This window comes from Bison bison, unplaced genomic scaffold (genome assembly GCF_000754665.1).
Source record: "Bison bison bison isolate TAMUID 2011002044 unplaced genomic scaffold, Bison_UMD1.0 scf7180017853048, whole genome shotgun sequence".
NCBI classification, from domain to species: Eukaryota; Metazoa; Chordata; class Mammalia; order Artiodactyla; family Bovidae; genus Bison; species Bison bison.
In genome coordinates, this window is record NW_011483621.1 from 14,038 (window position 1) to 14,284 (window position 247).

A 247-nucleotide genomic window follows, 5' to 3' on the forward strand; every position below is an offset into this window, starting at 1 on the left:
CAAGATGATTGAAATAAACTTCTTACAAACTCCTGTTAAAGTTGATGTTTTGATGTCTTCCCATGAATTACCAGTGTACTTATTTTACACCTAGAATGGTGAATCCTTTCCAGATTCTGCCTTGCCCGGAATCTGCCTTGCCCAGATATCAGAAGAATCACTATCTATGGCAGGCTACAGCCTTATAAAATATATTTCTTAGATAATAAGACTTGAGTGTCAACATTACTCTTTGGTCCAATGGACC